Source organism: Ambystoma mexicanum, chromosome 5p, assembly GCF_040938575.1.
Source record: "Ambystoma mexicanum isolate Mex_15411 chromosome 5p, UKY_AmexF1_1, whole genome shotgun sequence".
Classification (NCBI taxonomy): Eukaryota; Metazoa; Chordata; class Amphibia; order Caudata; family Ambystomatidae; genus Ambystoma; species Ambystoma mexicanum.
This window is the reverse complement of record NC_090930.1, coordinates 124,337,956-124,352,287: the sequence shown is the minus strand read 5'-3', so window position 1 is coordinate 124,352,287 and position 14,332 is coordinate 124,337,956. Positions and strand designations below refer to the sequence as shown.

Below are 14,332 nucleotides of genomic sequence, written 5' to 3'. Positions count from 1 at the left end.
CAGGCCTATAAATGAGTGCCCCGCCCGACCTGCTGAGGCAGCGAAACCATGCCTTCAAAAGTCCAAAGGTCTGCTCTATCACCACACGAGTGCGTTATGTGCACGATTGTAGTCCTCTTTGTGCCGGTTCAGTGGATACCTGACAGGGGTGAGGAACCACGACTTCAGGGATAGCAAGCGTCACCTGCATCAGAGCAAATTAAGTGTGATTGTGAGTATTTATGCCATTCCATGTGTGCACTGCCTGTATATTGTTCATGTCCATATTCAATACATTTCCAATGTCCGCTATTGCCATCACATCTGTGCAAATATCAGGCCTGTCTACTACTCGGCAAGCCACGGTGGGGGGCATGGGTGACGTACACAACTTAGAGACCTTGACATGAGATGCACCACTCACCCAAATGAAGTGTGAAGGTCCATGATGTACTCACATGTGAGGGGTGTGTGGCAGGAAATAAAACCAAATGCATGTTGAGCACTGTATGATGCATTTGGCTGATGAGTTCATGAGTTCCTGACAAACCATTCGTCCTGCTCCAACCTCATCCCGGCCACAGGCAGTGTGTCCGCCTCCTCAGGGCTGGCATGTCAACTTCAGGGGGTAAAGGGACATTCCACCTAAGGCACATATTGTGCAGCATGGCACAGACCAGCACAATTTTGTCAACCTTTTCAGGCCTACATATGAGTGCCCCTCCAGTACGGTCCAGGCAGTGAAAATGGGCCTTCAGAAGGCTGAAGGTCCTCTCAATACACAGCCTGGTCCTGCTGTGTGTGTCAATGTAGAACACCTCCTGTGGTCTCTGTGTATCCCGCACAGGTGTCATGAGCCACTGCAGCTGGGGATATCCAGAGTCACCTGCAAGGAGAACGGTCAAAGGTATCAGTCACAGTGCATGTTGGACGTGTTTCCGTTTACTGCTGCATGCTGATGGGCATTTGGTGCATGCATTATGAGTCTCATTGCAGCACATGTCTTGCTATCACAGTATGTGCATGTGGAATCCAGCAGTATTTGCCTTGTTGTGTTAGCCCATGCACCCAGCTCACTGGCAGCAGTTGCTGTTTTCAGGTTCTATGATTGTTACAGCAAGATGACATGGTGCCAGTGTTGGGCCTGTATGTTGCTCTCATGCATATTTCCTGATGGTTGGTTAATTGTACCTCAACAGGTTTGTGGTGTCCGCGTCTCTTTCATAATGGCGTCATGCACCTGAGTACGGCTGAACAACTGCCAGCGTAACTGATCTTTGGTGCTGTGTTTGTTTGTTTATTTATTTATTTGTAATGCATGCCAGACCCAGGGGTATCAGGGCTAGGAAAGCAACAGGATTATTTTCAGCTTGGTTACATTACTGTACATTGATATACATGTATATACAGAAGAGGTAATGCAAAATACAAATACAAAACAAATGTGAATAACAGCAATTTAAAATATGTACACGGGGAAGGGAGCTTTTACACTTTGTGGTTCATTGATTAGGGATGTATCATGTTGCATTCTGGTACCTGTGTGTGTTGTTAGACTGCTGTGCCAATGCGCATATGCATATTCATAGAGCATTGTCCATCATGTCCTAGTTCTGTGGATTGTATGCTGTCTCTTGTGCAATGAGATGGCATGCATTTTTCTATAGTGCCTGTGCACCACCCTTCACTAAGCTTTTGTATTGTGCAGCACATTGACATTGTGTGATCTATCCAGACAGTGTACTGTTGCATAGGACCATGGCATTGTGGGTCGAAACAGGGATGCAGCAGTGTGTGATGTGAAGATCAGGATAGCAGGTCACTTGGATATTCAGTGAGTGGTAGCACTTCCTGTTGCAATATACTACTTCATGTGCCTGGGGGCCACCAACGCCACATGGGTGAAGTCCAGGGATGCAATGACATTTGTCATGTGTTCCACAGCATACAGCCATGCCTTCATGGCATGCTTCATTGGCAGGATGGTGGCCAGAGAGGTATATCATGACACATGGAGCAGGAAGGCTTCTAGCACCTGTGCAGGCATGATTGAAAAGGTTGTCTGTGTCATGCCATGCAGCATGGCCATGAAGTGCTGAAAGGCGCCAGTTCCCAGGATTTGCTGGATGGACATAGCTGTCCTGATGTTAATCCTGCTCTCAATGTCCCCCTGGATTATGGTGAGCAGCACACCTACGGTCTCCATGTTGAGCCGATACAGAGTTACCAGCTGGATGTCTGCAAGGGACCAGGGTGAGGGCATGTATTGCTTGCCAAAAACTGCACGGACAGACATATAGCTTTTTTATCACCAAAACACTGAAGGGTAAACCTTGGACACTGGTAGGCAATGATTCACTCATACACACGCAGTTAGAAGATAAGTTAGCTTTTATACAGCTATTTATTCATAAAAGGCAAACAGGAATTAATGAACTGCAGCAGGAATAAATCACAGAAAAGACATTAATCTAAAGAGAATACATCACCGTTGGTGCATTAAACATCACCATCTTGCCAGAAGTGACTGTAAAGCCCCCGAAACAGCCGGCAGAGAGCACATCAACCAACAGGCCCGGAGCGAAGCGTCCCCCCTCCGACTGAGGCTTTTGCTTTCTGTCTGTCCCTTCCAGAGTACCGAATTATAAGCACTCCACAAAGGCGGGTGGCATTTTCTTGAACCTTCTGGTGTGAGCATCTGCACATTGGTGGTTTACCACTTGCTCCCGGCCGGAGTGACTTACGATAACCTCAAGGAGCAGAGCTCTTCCCTTTCTCAAACCAGCAAAGAAAACTCTGTAACTCATCCTCAACATTGACAGTGTCCATGGCAACCTTATCAGGTACCAGCCTGCACCTATGGATCACCGCCTTCTTGCGCCCTGGGTCCTGGGATGAGCAATGCAAACCAACATCAGCAACAAATAACATTGAAACATGTTTTCCAGTAAAATAATGCTACTGATGCTGAAAATCTGTGTACAGTTCACAGCAAGTTCATCTTTCACTTCACAGCAAATATCCATTATGGCTCTGAGCGCACCAGAATGCACTGTGCCCCAGTACCATATTTTAGCTCAAAGCATTACACGGCCTGACCCTGGGTAAGGGCGCTCACCTTCCAATGCATGTCCTTCTCCTCCTCTCTGCACCCTGTCCCCTGGGCTGATTTTCCTGCCTCTGTGGGGCCATTCGTAGCATGAGGAGCTGCATATCCCAGGTCGCACTGGCTAGTGGCATTATGGTGTTGGAAAGTGTGTTTGGGAAGGTGTGTGCCTTTTGTAGCCCCCTTGAGTGGATTGGGTACGCCTGTGGCTTCATTTGTGGCTGTGCTTTGGGTGGTATGACCGCCCAATTTTAGGCGTATTACTGCCATGTCCAAACTTGTAATATGATGGTAATACAGCTTTTGTGTTTTCTGTAGATATTTCGCCAACGGTAATTCCGCCAACTGCATTACAGTCGGCAGAATTACCGTCAATGGAATTACAGTCCACGTTACTACCGCCGACTCAAAAATGGCAGAACGATAATTGTGGCAGTAATTCTATTACCGCTACTTTTACTGTATACCTCCAAACTCATAATGACCCCCTTACTCTCAATCACCTGCCATTATCTCCAAGCTCTTTAACATCTTCCTTTGATGGTCCCTTCCCTGCCTCCTGTAAACCTGCAGCTGTCCTACCCCTTTTGAAGAAAAGGTCTATTGGCTAAAACATCCCACCAAACTATCTCCCAGATTCCTTAATTCCCATTATTCAAAGGATCTTGAGCGGGTGGACTTCAACTGGATCAATAAGTACTCTGGGAATAAAGGCCTTGGAGATCCACTTCAATCTGGCGTCCTACTAAACCCGCCAGTGAGACTACCCTCATGCGTGCTTTCAGCGTGCTTTCTGATGCTAACCACTCCAAACTCTTTACTCATCCTTAATGATCTTTCTGCCACTTTCAACACTGTCAACCAATCCTCTCGCTTCCTCACTCTCCAGGACGTTGAGTTTCACAAAACTGTACTTGCAAGGACTGCCTCCTATTTATAACCGCTCTACCTGTCATCGTCCCCCAAGGATCAGTCCTTGTACCTCTGCTCTTCCCCCTCTGTACATCTGCCCTAGAAACACTTACCTCAGCCATTGGCTTCATCATCACCTCTTTGCTGATGCAATTCAAATCTTTTTCTCTTTTCCCTCCTTCACCCAGGCCATCTTGGAATGGATTACCAATTGTATGACTGCAAATGGATGGCTCTGGGCTGCACCATGCTGTTATGGAAGTTTTCTTTCTCCCAACTTACAATGCCATCCCTCCTCTCCCCTCTCTGATGTCCTCCTCATCCTCACCCAACCTTCTTGTTCCCTGGCCCAAGGGTCATAACCTTGGGGTCATTTTTGATAGTGACCTCCAACGGCAATAATTCATCACTACCACAGCCTATGCTCCTCGCATGAACCTTTTCAACATTGAGAAAATCCATCAATTTCTAGTAATGAAAACTGGGCTACTGCTTGTGCCTATTCATTGACCATCTCACTGCTCCTTTTTCCGTCTAGACAAGTCATCAACTCTGCTACCCTTACTCTCTTCAACCTACCCAGATCCCTACTTCTACCAACAGACACCATGCTGCTTGGCTGTCTATGCAAAAACTCTTCCTTTTCAAGTTCCTTGTGCTAGGCTACAAAGCTATCAGTGGTCTAGCTCCTCAGTACCTGTTTGACTGCATCCCTGTCTACTCACCATGCCATTCCATTTGCTCCACATCAACATTTAACCTCACTGTCCATGCCCCCATTTGACTCCTTTTATTTCTCTTCTCCCTTCTCATCCTGCTCCAATGGAACCCACTGGGCATTAGAATCAAGCACACCTGACGTTGGATCTCTTCAAAGCATAGCTTAAACTTCACCTACTTGCCAAAGAGGCAGCCCCATCTACTCTCTCCCCCCACCTCCCCACGTGACCTCATCACGCCCTCTGGTGCAGCGTAATAATTTAACAGTGTACTTTTGTATATGTTTACAGTACTCCTCTTTCGTTTGAACCACTTTCCTCCAGTTTAATGATACCTTTAGAAGTCACATGTTTCTTAATATTGTTTTAGTCCATGTCCCACTTTGTTCACACCCTCATAAACTGGCTCACCAGTTGTCCGCGCCTTTGGGCTATTGTACAGTTTCCCTTTCATGGAATGCCTCCCCAATCTGTGAATGGGATATTCTGAGTCATTTCTGATTAAAACTGACACCCAGGTTCTGAAAATAAATACAAATACATTCACAATTATGCAATGATTGCCACACCAAAGGTTAGAAAGATGAAAAAATACCCTGACACTGTGCCAATTCAAAGTAGGCCACAGACGTTCAAGAAATTGGAGTAATCAGTATTTTCGCCAGTTGAAGTCATGTTCCCAGCAAACTCTGCTCCTCCCAGGATAGGCAGCTCAGTCATATTCACAGGCATATAAAATACATATATTAACACTTTTACAATACGAATAATTACGTTCCTAATCATTTGTATGTTTCCTACAAAACCCTAATACAAATGCAAACAAGTGCATGCTTTGCATGCATAGTGCATGCCCAGTTAAATATAATGTTTTCTCTTCCATATAGGTAGATCAATGAATCAATCATTACCTGGGTGGCTTAACTTCAAAATGTCCCCAAAGAAGTAACCTGGAACCATGAAAGAAACGACAGCAACACATTATCTGTGATCACAACATCCCAATTCCTCAGAAAAAGCAGCAATCTACAACTGGTGTCCCAGGCACACCCACTAATACTGGGCTCAAGGAGTGCACAATGCCAGTGCTGTTGACTCTGATCCCAAGGTGCCAACCAATATTAGTAGTGGGGGAAAGACGTTGGCTGGCGCTATCGTGCTAGAGACAATTGGTGGTGGTGAGGTACAGTCAAAGTAGGAGAGGAAAGCACCACAAAAAAACAATACTGTCCAGCTGTGATTGCAAAAAAAAAGCAATCTCTTCAAAAAACAAAGGTGGGAATGGTGGTGAAAATGAGAATAGGCTGAGGGCGGGCATAACTCACCATCACCCTTTCAGGCAAAAATGATACGAGTGACCCACTGTAGGCCATTCCTGGTTTTGGTAAAATGCACAATACATAAATAAAAATAAATATGATGCAAGAACTGCTTGAACACTCTGGGGATGAAGATCTTGGTGCTTCTTTTACCCCTGGACATGTGAGTGCAACTGTGACTCAGGAGCAACCGAAGCACAGCACAAGCAAATCAGCAAGAAAATGTGTATCTTGGGATCAAGAGCTTTCATTGGATAGGGTAGGATGTCAAGTTGAATATTATCTGGTTCACTGAAGATTTATATCAATATATATATAATTTGGTCTTTGCAGGAGTATCTATACAATGAACATTGCTACCCGATTGTTCCCCTGCGGGTGGTACTCAGCCGTGGATCTCATGGGAAGGGATCCCGCCTCTATATGGCGACTACCTTGGGAGAACGCAGTATTCCACACCCAAAACACCTTCTCTAATGTACTCCTACCCTGCTGTCCCATGCTTTTCTGTCAGGTTCAAAAGGAGCAAATTACTGGGACGAGGAATAAACCGATAGACTTCTGGTAGATTACTGTGATAGGTACTTGGACGAGGAGGTGTGGAGCCATGAAGGGTGCTTCTGGCAAGAACAATGAGCCTTCTATTGCTTTCGAGAATGCTCATTAGAGAAAACAAAGTAGAGAAATAGAAGGAGGACCACGGAAGACGGAGTTGCATTCAAAGTCAGCAAGAAGGAAGGAAACCAAAGACTTTTCTTGAGACGCTGCCCTTAAGTCAGTCCTTGGTGGAAGGACCACATGTAGCACACCAGAAACAGGCTGACCACCGACCATGGAAAGGACGGGCAGCCAGCAGTACTGGACATGCTCCAGAGCCGCTGAAGCACCCGTAGAAAGGGAGACCACAGAACGGGACGCGAGAGTCGCCAAAGGGGTGTCCTGCTTCATTCTGCAATCAGCAGACAGGCCAGAGAGCTGGAGAAATGGAAACCAGGTGTAAGTAAGCCACTGAACTGTGCAGACGTGGATAGAGCCAACAGTCACCCAGCCTTTGTTGTTGCAAAGCTGCTGCAGACAGCGAGGAACCAGAGGGAGAGAGAGAATGTGGGTGACTGAATGGAGCAGCAGGAGCGCTCCGTGTGGGCAGAGAAGACCCAGCAACGAACCCAGAGGACCAGGGTTGTTGGGGGAAACCAGAAGCACGTGGGAAACCCCAAACCCAGGCTCTGGGACCAGTGAAGAAATGCAGACTCCCTTAAGTAAATGGAGCCAAGAGAATACCTGGCAGGATAGTGAACCAGGGATATCAGCGAAAACCTGGGAAGAATCACGAAGGGTCTGCGGCCCACCACCAAGGGAGAAGGAGATCACTACCCTTCTCTTCACTGCAGTACCTGGCAGGTGAGTAAACCAGATCAGCCTGAGCGGGAGAAGAGAAGCATATGGGTCTGGGACCCTCACCCACAGATCTGTTTAAACCATAGAAGGAAGCCAGGGGAAGGGAGGCATTCCCGTTGGTATTTGTGAAGTGTGCAAATACATGCTTAAAGGCCAGTCATCCCCCCTGGTGTTGTGAACTGCTTTGAAATGTCTGAAAAAGGTCAGGGGAAGGGAGTCATTCCCCTGTCGTAGCAAACTGCACTGAAAAGCCTGAGAAAGGCCAGGGGAAATGAGTAATTCCCCCTGGCCTTACCAACTGCTTTGAATAGCTGAAGAAGGGCCCAGGAAAAGAGTTGATCCCCTGGCCTTCGTGAGCTGTGGCAAAGAGTCTAAAAGAGACCAGGGGAAGGTATCCATACCCCTTGGTGTTGTGTACCGGAAAGCCAAGAGAGGTCAGGAGAAGGAAGCCCGAAGCCAAACCCCTTGACCTTACATCTCGTGGTGCAAAGCCAAAGGCGGTCCAGGGAAGTCATTCCCTGGGAACTGCAGAATGAACGAGGCCCTGACACCTGGAGAAGGAAGGAATTCTCCAGGAACCCAATAGTGGTACTAACTATGGGCAATAAGGAATGATGTTTGAGTTAGAACATTTTCCTTTTTGATTTAAAGTGATAACTTTACAACGCCACGAGCTGGGACTTTGCATTGCATCCCTGAGAGGGACTGAGACCTGCCGAAGCGAGTTATTCTCGCAGGCGAGGTTCCCACCTGCAGTTGGAGCAATAGAACATTGTTCAGAGAAAGGGAGTCATTCCTCTGGACAGAGAAAACCCTTTTCATCTCTTCTTACTTCAAAGTATGATGGATTGAAGTAGGCATTTTGACACACAACGGTGGACTCTCTTAATTTACTTGGACATTCTGACAGTACCCCTGGTTCTTAAGGTGAGGCAGGGAAACCCCTCTTAGAGTTTGCGATAGATAGGATTCTCCTTTATTTTACTAAATAACAGTCTAGGCCAACAAGCACGCCACCTGCTGTCAGTGTCCTCCTTCTGCATCCTTGCAGTACATTGTCACAGGAGGTGGATAGGACATGGAGATTCACATTGGTGCTAACCCACGAGTAATTATTGTAAAACATGATCTTCGGTGGCATACAAACTGTATGCCGCTGTGGGTGGCATTTGCTATGGTTCAATCACAGACTCAGATGTTCGCTTGTTTCACTTTGCCTGGTGCCAAGGTTCTTTCTCAGAATGAAATAAGCAACCGCGAGTTTTACTTTCCTAGATACTTCTTTATTATTTTATATCTTCTATTCTTCAGGTTATGTTTGATTATTTTATATTTATAGACAAAAGGAAGGGTACTTTGTTTCCCCATGAGAACTGAATTGCCCAAGGGGGACACACACATGTAAGTACATGCTCCCTAAGGAGAGACTCTACGAGGTACAATTCCATACGATAAACTTGACCTTTAAGGTGTCTTTTGACTACGATCCGGGCAGTGAAATTGGTAATGGTTTATTGAACTTGGCATCTTATTTTTATTTATTTAACATGACTTTGAATATTATAATTTGTTTTTCCATCATTTCCTGGCTAGAGTGCTGACACAGTTCAGGCAGGCAGCTAGGATTGTTGGTTGTAATTTTATGGTCAACATGAATCCTTATATCTCATGACTGTTTATCATTATTTACAGGTATTATTCTCCCAGAAGAAGGAGTGATTTCCACAAAGAATTAGAGGAACATATCTATGCCCGTGTTCGTGATTAAAATGTAGATGTGTGCTTCTACTACAAGGGCGTATTTTGTTTTAAACTTAACAGTGAAATAGGGACTATTCAAATAATGTTTATGCTTCTTTCAAACATGTTATAGTGTCAGAAGTTTAGTAAGTTACAGTGGGAGTTTCACGTGACATCACCCTGCCTCTTATTAAAGATTATCAGATTAACGTGTGCATTTTTTAGAGGCGTCTGGTGCGGTCAAGATACTTTCAGGCTACAAGGTCCAATCCAAAGTACTTTAATTGTTTTGCGTGGTGCACACTCCACAGATTACACTTGTAAATGCTGGGCCATGGCACCTAAACATAACAGGTGTATTTGTAAAGTGCACGTTCACCCCCAGTGGGGCATCTTGGCATTATTGACAGATAAAAGTTGCTTATTGTTACCCAACTTAATGGTACTCATTTTATCGACCTCAGAAAGAAGGATGAAGGGCTGAGCAGACCTACTGGTATTAAAAACTGTGACCATGATGTCAAACACAGGCCTACATGGTGGTTGCAGTAGTCCACTAAGCCACAGCCACCTCAATGTAGTGTGACATGTAATCCCTGGATTTGGGTAGTTGAATGGCATGGCAGCACTGACAATGCTGCGTATCGCTGCCGCATGGCTGATCTATGAAGGTAGTTGAGTGAGTCAGCATTTGAGTTGTCCATTTTTGACTCGGTGTTGCCTGTCGGGCAGTGACTGGCCAGTGTGGGTGAATCATACTCCAACACTAATGCCAGGCATGAAGGGGGAGGTGAAATGCAGCGTGACCAGGACCTTCTGATTGCAACACGGGCAATGGTTAGCAGATTTGGTGTAAGGTGCTACTCGGTCTGGTGCCAATGTCTCCTGCATGGTGTTGGTGTGTGCAAGTGTAATTTAGACAGTGAAGTGTTGCGATTGCTGGATCGCCATCCAATGGGACCATTGCATGTTATCCAGGTGGGACAGGTGGATGAGGCCTGTCTGGCACGGATGATCCTGTATGTGGTAGAGGCATGCTGGGTGAGTCTTCAGATGTGTCATGAACATGCTACTTTGTAAATGTGTCTCATGTCTGTGTATGATGTGACATCACCTGCCAATGGTAGTCTGGTCTGCAACGCTAGTGACGTTGCTGTCCATGACATGTCTTCTTGAGATCCTTGACATTCATGCACAGGTGTCTCAGACAGTGACACGTGACCACCCACCATGGCCCACTTGTCATTCTGTCATCATTGACCCTCATTTGGCATATATCACCAGCCAACCCCCCATCCCAATCATGCTCATGCAAACAGGCTGTTACCTCCCTGACCCCTCACTCTCACTGCATTGCAGCAGCAATGACCAGGCGCACGGGTGGTGCCGCCTGATGTCAATGACAGACTGCACAGGTAAGTCACGGCCCACAGTACAATCACAACATGCCACTATGATGACACACCCACAAAATCATGTGCTCTGCCCAGAATTCTACCTGAGAAAGAGGATCAATGTCAAAGGTGGCATTAGCTCAATGCCAAGCAGAAGAAAGGGGCCATGCCCCAGGATGCCAAAGACAGCGCAGGGGAGGAGTGACCAGATCCCAGCGCATGGAACACCTGGTGTCAATGAGCAGACACAAATGTTGAATACAAACATGCCGAATATCGATGGGCACATTACCCCGCAATTATATGTGAGGGGACTTATTAAAATGTAAGGGAACTATGGGGGTGGTTCGCTCCCCCTCCCCCGCCCACCCTTCATATCATTTCTGGGGGGCATTTTTGAATTGAACATTTTAGGTTCTCAGCATTCACATAGATGCACACACTTGGGGTACAGAACGAGCACTGACTAATAGAACTGGAAATCGTCACTGCATTAGAGGAGGGGCATGACACCGGTGAGACACTAACCAAACTACACTAAATTCCTGACTGTACACATTCCATCCAACCAAGCGCAGCCACGGGAGCCGCACCTCAACAAGCAACACACAGGCACATGCCAACCAAAGCACCCCCCAAACGGAGCATACATGTATGGCCCATTGGACACACCTCCACTCAGGGTGCGCCTGAGAAACATCCATTGCAGCGAGCATTCCATGTTTGCCCAAGTCACAACGCACGGCTTTCTGTAGCACCCAAAAGACGTTGATGGCAACTGTGTCTGCTTTCCTCACAGCAATCCACAAACCCTGGCGCTGCACATGCAGCATAGAATGGGTGTTCTAGGAAGGCGCGCGGATTCCCTGGATCTGACTCATACCACAGTAAATGGCAGGAGTGGGGTGCCAGTTGCTGCTCAGACACCCACCCAGCAGAGATCACTGTAATCTGTTGGTGGCGTCGCCTAGGAAAACTCAAAATCCCCCACGTAGATGTCAGAACTCAGCTCACAGGTGAGGGCGGTGGTGGAGGAAGAAGACCTTGTGGGACACAAGTCTGTACTGGTACCATTATGGCACACACCGCCTCCACAGGATGATGCAGATAAAGCAGATTAGACAGCCATGCTGACTGCGAGTCAACATGAGCTGGTCCAAAAGGCCACAAGACGGCTGATACAGCCACAGAACAGCTGCACAGACTAGGGTGGATACTCGACCCAGCTCCGCACATGCCAGAATGACATCCAGGCATCTTTTAAGAAATACCACCTTGCTGTCTACAAAAAGCAATAGGAGGCTGCAGCAAATCAATTCTGGACTTGCTTCCTCAAAGCAAGAATTCACTGTTGCTGTGTCAGCAGTTAGCATCTTGCAGCAAGGCATGCAGCCGCAGGACATGGCACAGTGTATGTATGGCACGAGCAAGGTGCAGTCGCATCTTGCAGCAAGGCATGCAGCCGCAGGACATGGCACAGTGTATGTATGGCACGAGCAAGGTGCAGTCGCATCTTGCAGCAAGGCATGCAGCCGCAGGACATGGCACAGTGTATGTATGGCACGAGCAAGGTGCAGTAGCATCTTGCAGCAAGGCATGCAGCCGCAGGACATGGCACAGTGTATGTATGGCACGAGCAAGGTGCAGTAGCATCTTGCAGCAAAGGTGCAGTCGCATCTTGTATATGCGCTGGGCCACCAGGATTAAGAACTTAAATGGAACTTCTTCAGCTGCAGCAAGCACAGTCGCCCACATGTTCAAAGACAGATGAATACGTCATATGTAGCTACTGCCCCTCCACGGACCCAGTACGTTACTCACTAAGACAGCCATACCGCCAATGTCCCAGACAGGTACAGCAGAATAGAAACATGGTGAGCTAAACTAAAGATGGCGAGAATAAGCATGCTTACAGTGGACTCAATCACACACACATCATCGCATACACTAGACATGAAGCAAATATGCACTCACCATGAAGAAGGAACATTAATATGCACTTATACAAGAAGAACATTGATTGCATCCATTTAGACATTAAGAATCCTAACCTATACAACGTATTTAAGATGAATGCAACACAAACAATATGCCTATATAGCATAGGGAATGGATCAAGCAAGTCCCTAGTGGCAGTGGAAACCATGACACTCACATTAAAATGTGCTAAAATCCCCATAAATGCAGGGTGAAATAACTCAAAACGTGGTCTTATCACACGTGGCCCAACTTGAAGAACAACGTTCATTCATTAGCAATAGACACAGACAGGCCACCTCCCTCACTCCTTGCATATATTCCCAGACACGAAGGCGCCATGCAAGGCCAACTACGGAGAAATCACTGAGGAATCACTCTGGCTCATGACCTGGGAATAGGGGATAGTGTATTTTTTATTTGATGGAAAGCAGTTTGCGGACCTTTCGTCCCCTGTCTTGGCTCATGTGTTGACGATCTGTCAGTTGCCCAAGGTTGGACAGTAGAATGCCAAACAATCAGGACCCTCAATGTTAAGCCGCCCAGTACGTGCCTTGCCAGCCATTCATATATTCTAGACGTGACATATATCCACTATTATCAATTTAGAGGTGGTTCCTGGTGGAGCTATCAGATATGTGTAATCCAGTCAATTCCAGTAACCTATCCCACCGTCCCTTAGGTGTTAGTATTATGTCGTCATCATGATGTGTTTTTGGATTGTAATCTGTTGTTTTGTTTGAGAACCTTTGAGAGCTGCGACTCTACTGCTTCTATGCTGTCCCTGCTTTATTTTGGAGGTTAATAAACCTGTGCTTTGTCTTGCACTTTGACTATTTCCGTCATTGAGTCTGGGTTTTACTGATTCCACACCTACTGCATAATTTGGGGTTTTCCAGGCCATGATTACACACATCTCACTTGTCCAGCATGGGATTGCAGGAGACAATCAACCCACGGAACTGCTCTACTCCCAAACCATCGGAACGTGCCTCAGAGGCACTGGATCTCAATGAATTCAGAAATCACTGATTTCATTACAAATAAATCGCCTCTTGAGTACAAATTAATCTTTTCAAGTATGATCTAATAGACGGGAGGAAATATAAGTTCAGCAAAAGAGCAAGGACATTAATGAATATAGAGCAGAAAGCCAGAGAGTCAGCAAATATGCTTTGCCACAGGGTTTACATTGCAACAAAATATTGGGAGACCACGCTAACATAGGAAGTTCCTTCACCGATCCACCCCCAACTAAGATGGCCCACAATAAACCATTTATTCTTGGGTTCAGCTAATCCTATCTATGACTCATAAAGCGCCAAGTAGAACCCTCCACCTTTGCCAACATTAAGCTAAGAACCAGGCCATGGTATAGAGAGAATATTTATTTATTTAAAGTATAGGTTCAATTATTAATTGCCTTAAATGCTTTCACACGCCATCTTCTCTGTGGCACAAAACACAGCTTTTATGCAAAACACACTTTCTCCTTTTTGTAATAAACAGATCAATATTACTTGATAAGGTTTAGAGTTGAACCAAAGCACAGTGTTGGTTTTCAAAGCAAGTTACAAATTGCACATGCAGTCCATTGTACTTGTCAATTCCCTGAACACTTGAAAATGCTAGCAGTTTGAAACCATACAGACTTTTTAACATACTTTTTATTGCTAGTACCTTTCTTTCTTCACCCCAAAAACAATTCCAAATTGTACTGCTATCAGGGTCACTTAATCACTCTCTGAAAGGAGTGTATATTTTTCAATGTAGAATTACCCTTGGTTT

The 14,332-nt window shown here is 46.1% G+C and overlaps 1 long non-coding RNA gene across 1 annotated transcript in view; it reads left to right on the top strand.

Moving 5' to 3' along the window:
- Nucleotides 1–13,351, top strand: part of LOC138480776 (uncharacterized) — a 70,624-nt gene extending 57,273 nt beyond the window's left edge. Inside the window, exon 3 of the long non-coding RNA XR_011274127.1 lies at nucleotides 9,126–13,351. This is a non-coding gene — a long non-coding RNA (uncharacterized lncRNA). The remainder of the gene's footprint in view (nucleotides 1–9,125) is intronic.
- The last annotated feature ends 981 nt before the right edge of the window (nucleotides 13,352–14,332 follow it).